The sequence below is a fragment of the Nomascus leucogenys genome, chromosome 8 (genome assembly GCF_006542625.1).
Source record: "Nomascus leucogenys isolate Asia chromosome 8, Asia_NLE_v1, whole genome shotgun sequence".
NCBI lineage: Eukaryota > Metazoa > Chordata > Mammalia > Primates > Hylobatidae > Nomascus > Nomascus leucogenys.
Window position 1 is genome coordinate 106,638,075 of NC_044388.1, and position 9,121 is coordinate 106,647,195.

Consider the following 9,121-nt stretch of genomic DNA (forward strand, 5'->3'; position numbering starts at 1 on the left):
GAGAATCACTTGAACTCAGGAGGCAGAGGTTGCCATGAGCCGAGATCATGCCACTGCACTCCAGCCTGGGCGACAGAGAATCTGTCTCTAAATAAATAAAATAAATAAATACTGCCTGATCTTGCCAGGCTCACACCTGTAATCCCAGTACTTTGGGAGGCCAAGGTGGGTGGATCGCTTGAGCCCAGGAGTTCAAGACCAGCCTGGGCAACATGGTGAAACCCCGTGTCTTCCAAAAATACAAAAATTAGCCAGCCATGGTGGCATACACTTGTGGTCCCAGCTACTCAGGAGGCTGAGGCAGGAGGATCATTTGAGCCTGGGAGGTCCAGGCTGCAGTGAGCCATGATTGTGCCACTGCACTTTAGCCTAGGCAACAGAGTGAAACCCTGTCTCAAAAAATAAAAAACCTGGCCAGGCACGGTGGCTCACACCTGTAACCCCAGCATTTAGGGAGGCTGAGGTAGGTGGATCACCTGAGGTCAGGAGTTCGAGACCAGCGCAGCCAACATGGTGAAACCCCATCTCTAAAATTTGTAATATTTGTAAAAATACAAAAATTAGCCAGGCATGGTGGCGCATGCCTATAATCCCAGCTACTTGGGAGGCTGAGGCAGGAGAATTCCTTGAACCCAGGAGGCGGAGGTTGCAGTGAGCGGAGTTTGTGCTGCTGCACTCCAGCCTAGCAACAAGAGCAAGACTCCTCTAAATAAATAAATAAACAAGCCAGGCGCGGTGGCTCACACCTGTAATCCCAGCACTTTGGGAGGCCGAGGTGGCCAGATCACGAGGTCAGGAGTTCGAGACCAGCCTGGCCAACATGGTGAAACCCCATCTCTACTAAAAATACAAAAATTAGCTGGGTGTGGTGGCGCGTGCCTGTAATCCCAGCTACTCAGGAGGATGAGGCAGGAGAATTGCTTGAACCCAGGAGGCAGAGGTTGCAGTGAGCCGAGATCGCACCACTGCACTCCAGCCTGGGTGACAGAGCAAGACTCTGTCTCGGAAAATAAAATAAAAGAAAAGAAAAATAAAAAAAGAAAAATTAAAAACCTGCCTTGACGTGTACACGGGGTTGACAGCTCAGAAGGCGCTCTCTCCTCCTTACTTATGCCGTTGGAACCTCGCAACCATCACGGAGAGGAAAGGAGGTAGAATGAGCAACCCATTTTTCAGGTGAGGCAGCACAGACCTGGGTTCGAATCGTGGCTCTGTCACTTCCTAACCCATGACTCAGAGTGACTTCCTTAGCATCTGACTGGCCTCCATGTCCTCGGCTATAAAACCAGAATAACATTAGGGCTCACCTTACTTGTGAACGTCAAGGGGAATACATGCCGTGCGTGGTTTTGTGCTAGAACCAGTATTAAGGTCTCAGTAAATACCCAGGGTTGGGGAGGGGAGGTGAGGAGGGAGCAGTTCCCGATAGCCAGAGTCCAGGTGAATTCAGATGCTATTGGTACCCACCTTCTCCCCTCTGCCCCCGAAGTTCACCAGTGGCTATAGTAGAAAGTTTCCAGCATGCTGACAGCATCCTCCCTCTAGCCCCTCTTGTACTCATCACGTTTGTTATTTCCTGTATTTTATGATGCTTTCACATCCTGGGGCCTTGCTAATCCTGGAGAGACTGCTCCTCCTGGGGCCGGCTAATTCCTAGAGCTAGCAAGCAACGCACCTGCAAACCTGCCTTTTATGTACAAACCAATCCAGAGCCTGTGTACCCAAGCATCTCCTTCCTCTAACTCTCACACCCCAAGCCAGTATTTCCCCTGCCCTAAATCAATCCAGAGCCATTTCCCAGACAACTAGAGGCCACACTTACAGCCCAGAGCCTGCCAGAATTCTCAAACTAGCCATCCCAAACTCGCTGAAACGCACCTACCCTCCCTTGCCCATTCCTTCCCACATGAACCACGGTGAAAGCTTTGGGCCAGGCTCTGCCCTCACTCCTGCCACCTCCTGACCCACCCTGGTGCCTCCCCACGGGGTGTGGGGTCCCTCCTCTAGAAACTGTGAGTAATCAATTATTTCTGGGCAGTTGTCTCCGTGTCTGCCATCTTGCCATACCCGATGAAAAGAAAGTCCTGGGCACACTTGAGAACACCTGCAGCTCACTTCTTTTCTGCCTGACACCTTTCCCCAGCACCTAAGAAATTTGCTCTGAGACACATGCAGCCTGGAAGTTCAAGGGAATTGTCTCCACCAAGGGAGGTGGGTGCAGAGGTCTGGATGCCCCATTTCCTGCCAAGGGCTTTCTTTGACAACAAGAAGTAGAGGTTGGCAGTGGTGGAAGCTGGGGTAAATGCCCAGCTCCCTGTCCTTCTAGCACGTTCCACAAGATGCCAGGGAGGGCCCAGGCCGGGTGCTGTGCTTGAGACGGTGAAACCCCATCTCTACAGAAAACACACACACACAAACACACACACACACACACACGCAAACTTGGATCAGGACCCATCTGCTCATGGAGAACTCCCTATCCAACTCCAGCAGCTATCAACACTCCCAGAAAATCCAGTTTCCTACTCCAGTGGAAGAATGAGGAGGTACTAATTCTGAAAGCTGAAAAAATGGCTTACATTTGTCCCCATTTATTCTCCTTAAGAAATATATTTATAGGCTGGGTGAGGTAGCTCACCCGTAATCTCAGCACTTTGGGAGGCCTAGGTGGGAGGACTGATTGAGACTGGCCTGGAAGACATGGCGAAACCCCATCTCTACAGAAAACACACACACACACACTAGCCTGGCGTGGTGGTGCCTGCCTGTGGTCTCAGCTACTCAGGAGGCTCAGGTAGGAGGATGGCTTGAGCCTAGGAGGTCAAAGCTGCAGTGAACCCAGATTGTACCACTGCACCTCAGCCTGGGTGAGAGTGAGACCTTGTCTCAAAAAAAAAAAAAAAGAAATGCATTTATAATAACATTTTACTTTTTGTGTATAATAATCCTTTATCTAAATTTGCCTGATTAGAGGGAGCCACAGACGACCTAGGAGCTGCCAGCAGGCGGGGGTACCTGGGAAGGAGGCCTAAAGCACAGGAGGACAAAGGGGGTGTTAAGGTCCTGTCGCCTCCTGGCCCCAAAGCTTCCACTGTCCTCCCAAGGGCCAAGTGCTGGCATCAGGCCATCCCCAGTCCGAGACGGCCTCCTCTCCACTCCCCACAACCCAGCCAGGCATCTCCTCCTGAAGCTCAATGCAGACCCAGCCAGACGCAGCTTCCTTTCCATCTTCACACTTTTGCTGCCACCCCCTGAAACACCTCCTCCCCATCTCCGATCTGGAAATCAAAGAGCATAGGGAATACAGGCTCAGAGCTCAGGCCTCAGCCTGCTGCGAACCTCAGGATGCCAGCCCAAACCAGCCCACCTGGTGGGGCCGCTGTCAGCTCCACCTGGATCCAGAAGCTCCTGGCCACATGGAGGAGGCCAGAGGGCCTTGGCTGCCTGGAGCCAGGAGCCACGGGCTGTAAGCCGGGTGCTGAGCTGATCTGCACGCCTCTCAGGCTGGGGAAAGGGCTCGTCTGGGGTCAGTGCAATCGATATCTCATCTGCAGCTCTCCTAGCGGAAGTGATGGCTATTGGAACATGGTAATGGGTGTTGTCTAGTGGAAGAGACTAATCTTCCCAGCTGTGGAGGGCTCTGCAGGTGGCCCATGCGCCAGCAGGCTCCGCTCAGCGGCTCACTGCTGTCACTGCCACCGCTGATGGAGCTATGGAGGCAGTTTTTTTCTTTTTTTTAAGCCCACATCCAGTGACCTATCAAATTGAGGCATGTTTAAAGCCACAGCAGCCTCGTGTCACACTGGTGTCCATCCCGGTCTTCCTGGCACCTTCCTGGCACAAAGCCTCAGAGCTGATCCTGAGCCAGTCCTTCCAAGCACAGGTGGGGACACCAAGGCCAGTGATTTGCCCAAGCCCATGTACTCAACTGCAAGAGGGCCAGGATGAAACTCTAGTCTCCAGACTCCCCAGCCAGCATCACAGAGAACACTGACAATGACCAACCCATGGCCAGGGGCCTAACTTGGCCGTTAGGTATGCCAGGGTTTCTATTGGCTGGCTCAATGCTTCTTGAAAAAACTAGAATTCAAATGCCATTGATATATCGGCTACAGTCCTTACCACTCTCTAATGTCTCACACTCAGCCAGCTTCACTCACTTTGTCATATGTCTGATTGTGGATCAGTAAAACTGAGGTCTCCACATACTGGGGTGAGGAGAAAGGGAATCAGCCTCCTCCCCTGGAGAGTGAGACTCCAGATCCAGTCTCCTTGTCCCAGAGGCCACGGAGCCTGGCAGGCTGTGTGCCCTGCTGCCCACTGCTGTGAATGATGCTCATTGCAAATTTCAGTAAATATTAACTGAGCAGCTGCTGTATGCCAAGCCCCAGGGACTCATCAGCCCAGCTAGCGCAAAGCCCTTTATTTTTTATTTCATTTTGAGACAGGTTGTCACTCTGTCACTCAGGCTGGAGCACATGGCGCAATCATAGCTCACTGCAGCTTCGAACTCCTGGACTCAAACGATCCTTCTGCCTCAGCCTCCCAAGTAGCTGGGACTACAGGTGTACACCACCATGCCCAGCTAGAAGCCCTTTATTTCAATGGCTTCATGTGCTGCTCCTTTATGGAGCCCTCCCAGCAGTTAGCAGTAAGCACTGACACTCTCGTGGTGGAATTCCAAACACCTGTTACCCCAAGCAGCTTGGTGTCATGGGAAGTGACTGAACTGACTCTGCCATGAGCTTGCAGAGGGCTCCTCAGGCCAGAACCTTGGGCAGGGCTCGGAACATTTCTGGACCCAGCTTTCTCCAAATGTGAAACAAAAGGCTTGAACTCAATGACCCCTGAAGAAGGGAGGTTCCCTTTCTTTTCAAATGTCTTTAGAATTTGTGCAATTTTGAAAGCCCCTCCGGTATTCTCCTCTGTGAGGCTTCCAGGGGCAGGGAAGGCTGGGACGGGCCAGGCCGTAGAATTTGAGACAAGTAGGCTGGGCACAGTGGTTCATGCCTGTAATCCCAGCACTTTGGGAGGCCGAGGTGGGCGGATCACAAGGTCAGGAGATCGAGACCATCCTGGCTAACACAGTGAAACCTCGTCTCTACTAAAAATACAAAAAACTAGCCGGACATGGTGGTGGGTGCCTGTAGTCCCAGCTACTCTGGAGGCTGAGGCAGGAGAATGGCGTGAACCCGGGAGGTGGAGCTGGCAGTGAGCCGAGATTGTGCCACTGCACTCCAGCCTGGGTGACAGAGCAAGACTCCGTCTCAAAAAAAAAAAAAAAAAGAATTTGAGACAAGTGGTTCCAGCCCACCTCTCAGAGTTCTGGATGGGCTTGGGCGTGCTGATACAAAAAGGACTCTGGGCTGGTTTCCTTTGTGACTTTTGAAATGTGGAGCGGTGTGCACTAGAAGTGGGTGTTTCTTGATAAATGGGCAGATTCCTAAATCTGGAACCTCTCTGAGTCTGGGGCCTAGGAATCCACCTGTTTCTCAAGCTGCCTGAGTGATTCTGATGCTCGCTGAAATTTGAAGAACACAGGCCTGGAGAGATGGAGGCCAGTGGCATTCACAGAAGCTGATGCCTGATGACCAGGCTCCAGCGTGGGTCCTAGGATCCGAGTGGGTTGAGTATCTGCATGTTTAGCCAGGACCAACTGTGCAGATGCTGCCCACTCAGGCCTCCCCCACCCACAAGCCCACATTCACCAGCCTCCCCGGAAAAGACGATCACAGTTGCCACAGCCTCTGAGGGCTCCCTGCAGAGCCACAGGTATTCCGGGGAGCCAAGTGGTCACAAGCCCCAGTTAGAACTCAGGCAGAACTGGAGCGTGCCAATTACTCCAGCTCTGAGTCTCCGTTTCCTCATCTGTAAAATGGGCCCAATAATAGTACTTATCTTACGGGGTTGTCTTGAGGAATATATTATGCACATAAAGATCTTAAAACAGAGCAGACACCGGGTAACTGTTCCACAAATGAGAACTTTTGTCCTGTTGCTACTGATCATCACCATTCTGCCCTGACCCCATTGTATTAGTCTGTTTTCACACTGTTATAAAGAAGTACCTGAGACCGGGTCATTTATAAAGAAAAGAGATTTAATTGACTCACAGTTCTGCATGGTCTGGGAGGCCTCAGGAAACTTGCAATCACGGCAGAAGGCGAAGAGGAAGAAAGGCGCGTCTTACGTGGTGGCAGGAGAGAGGGAGAGAAGGGGGAATTCCCACACATTTTCAAACCATTAGATCTCGTGAGAACTCACTATCACAAGAACAGCATGGGGGAAACCGCTCCGTGATCCAATCACCTCCCACTAGGTCCCTCTCTCAACACATGGGGATTACAATTCGAGATGAGATTTGGGTGGGGACACAGAGCCAAACCAAATCACCCATGCACTGGCTTCCTCTTCGAGCCCCTCCCCCACACCCTGACCCTGGAGTGGTGGCAGGCACCAGTTGTTACTAATCATGACACAACCCCCACCCCCACAGGGCTTGCAGAGACCCAGCCAGCCGCTCAGTTAAGATGGTAATGAAGCAGCTGTGAAACACGAGGCCTTTCCATCTGGGATCCCAGCTGACCTGAGTCCTGCCTGAGGTTGGGGAATCTGCTGTGTGGATGCTGCCCCCCGCCCAGCTGTTTATCCCTTGTGTGATGATGGCTCAGGCTCACTGCAGCCTCAGCCTCCTGGGCTCAAGCGATCCTCCCACCTCAGCCTCCCCAATAGCTGGGACTACCTGTGTGCACCACCACGCCTGACTGATTTGTTTTATTTTTGGTAGAGATGACGTTTTACCATATTGCCCAGGCTGGTCTCAAACTCTCTGAGCTCAAGTGATCCTCCCGCCTCAGCCTCCCAAAGGGCTGGGATTAGAGGCGTGAGCCACTGTGCCCAGCTGCAATCACTTATTTATGTCTGTGTTAACCTGCTCGCAGGCCCGGCTCCCACCTCATTCGCCTCCATGGAGGCAGCCCCCGCCCTTGGGCGCCAATGGTAGGATGGAGTGGGGGGGTGTGTGTGGCGAGATGGAGGTAGGAGTACAATGCCCCCTTCCCCTTCTTCTGGATGGGAGTGGCGGAGGGCAACACTCTACAGCTGTGGGTGAGATGATGTGGCCCTAGAAAAGCTCTGGGATGATGTACCAAGGGCTACAGTCCTGGCTGCTCCTCCCACTCACTACGTGACTTGGGAAGGGGCTTGAGTCCACCTTGGAGGGACAGGGACACCTGATTCATTCAGAAATTGTTGATTACACTTGCCCTTTGTGTTCAGCACTGTTCGAGATGCTGGGGATACGGAGATGAAGGAAACAAACCAGCTCCTGGGTGTGCCAGGGGAGGGAGCATCTGGAGAGGGGAGTCATAGGTCCTCCCAGGAGGGAGAGTGAGAGCAGCCATGTGAAAAGGGCAGGGAAGAGCATTCCAGGCAGAAGGAACAGCATGTGCAAAGGCCAGAGGGTCAAGGAACCAAAAGGAGTTGAGAGTTGGCTCAGGAGGGAGAGAAGAATAAGGGGCTGGAGAGGCAGGCAGGACACGGGCATGGGGTTGATTCTAAGAGCACTGGGAAGCCATGGGTACCTGAAGTGATTGAGAAAAGCCAGGTCAAGTGGTAGCCAGGGAACTGCTGTCAGAGATCCCAGGCCCCTCAGCCCCACCCTCCCTAACCTCATGGGCCTAGGGCTCAGTGAGGTTCATGGCCCTGCTCCTGGGAGCAGCTGACCCTGAGCACCCTGGTGAGCCCCTGAGGGGAAGCTGCTCACCAGGGATTGGGGTCCCCACTCCTTCCGAGCCCTCTCAACAAGGCGGCTTTGTCTGGCAGCCCCAAGGACCCCCACGCTCCTCCCCAGGCCCCCTACAGCAGCCTGTGCAGAACTCTGAAAGGAGGCTTTATCTGCAACCAAGGCCAGATTGCTGGGAAGTGAGTGGCCGGGGCTGGCACATGGGGCCAGGCAGCAGCCGCAGCCCTGACTCCTTGGGCTGCAGACACAGAGAGAGTTCAGGACAAAAGGGTGCCCTGGGGAATCAGCCCGGCCCCAGAGGAAGACAAGAGGACTACACAGGCTCCCCTGCACCCCCTCCCCTCCCCAGCAATCTGGTCACTCGATCGCAGTGGTCAGTGACATGGCCCTTTGTGCAGCCCCTGCCCCAGGGGAGAAGGAGGCAGGTAAGGCAGGGTTGCTTGTAATCGGACCTCCTGGGGCCTCCTTCCCGTTCCCTTTCTCTGGTCCTGGGATGCTTTGGGAGGGTGGGAACGGTTTGTCAAGGACGGGACCTTTCCAAATGAAAAGAGCTTCAGGAAAGATCGATGCCCTAAGCCATCACTGGGCCAACTGGAGAGAATGAGAAGCAGAAAGAAGAAAGGCTAGAAAGGCTAATATTTCTGAGCCACCTCTTCCTGGGTGCGCGGAAGGTGGTGCCACTCAGGCGGGTTTCTGCCACCCTGCTTAGCCCTGGTTAATGTGGATAATGGCAACAATGACGTATTCCAAGTGCTTCTATGGAGATTACCTCCACCATCCACAGCGACCCTTTGTGGCAAGGAGCGGCAGCCCCATTTTACAGGGACAGGTACAGAGGCCCAGAGAGACTAAACCACCTGCCCAAAGCCACGCAAGAGGCCCAGCCAGGATTCAGACCCGGGAACGTCTGACGCCAGAGCCCAGGCCTTGAATGTTGTGCCTCCCAGCTTGGCTGGGTCCACCCAACTGCCAACGCCGTGTCCAGAAGCCCCATGTCAGCTCTGTCCTGGCTGCAGACATCCTGGATGTAAGAGGTGGGAGGAATTCCAGCCATCACCTCTACAAAAAATTTAAAAATTAGGCTCGGTGCAGTGGCTCACGCCTATAATCCTAGTACTTTGGGAGGCAGGCAGATCACTTGAGGTCAGGAGTCCAAAACTAGACTGGCCAACATGGCGAAACCCCGTCTCTAAAAAAAAAAAAAAAAAAAAAAAAACAAACAACTTAGCCAGACATGGTGGCGTGCACCTGTAGTCCCAGCTACTTAGGAGGCTGAGGCAGGAGGATCACTAGAACCAGGGAGGCGGAGGTTGCAGTGAGCTGAGATTGTGCCATTGCACTCTAGCCTGGGCAACAGAGCAAGACTTCATCTAAAAA